Raw genomic sequence first — 396 nt, 5'->3', positions numbered from 1 at the left:
GCCCAGGCAGGTCTCGAACCCGCGGGCTCAGGCAATCCACTCACCTCAGCCTCCCAAAGGCGCGGGATTACAGGCTGAGTCACCGAGCCCGGCTCTAATCATGTTTTAAGGTTTTACTCCTTCCCTAATTACCCTTGCTGATTATTGAATATGTAAAATGACCAAAAAAAAAAATCAGTTCTTTAACTACTATAGTTTGTTTTGATTGCCATATATTGTATGTTTCCATTTTCACACACACAAAAAAAACTGTAGTATATTATCTATAAATGAAGAACACATTTTTTTCTAGAAAGTAAATATTCATTTTAGGGTCTCATATCTATGCAATTCTATAATTCAACTATGCAAAGTAGCTTATTTAAAGTAGATATTTCTCTAACCAGTGAGAGAATG

Source organism: Carlito syrichta, unplaced genomic scaffold (assembly GCF_000164805.1).
Source record: "Carlito syrichta isolate Samal-C Ts95f unplaced genomic scaffold, Tarsius_syrichta-2.0.1 Scaffold316030, whole genome shotgun sequence".
NCBI lineage: Eukaryota > Metazoa > Chordata > Mammalia > Primates > Tarsiidae > Carlito > Carlito syrichta.
This window is presented reverse-complemented; position numbering follows the sequence as displayed.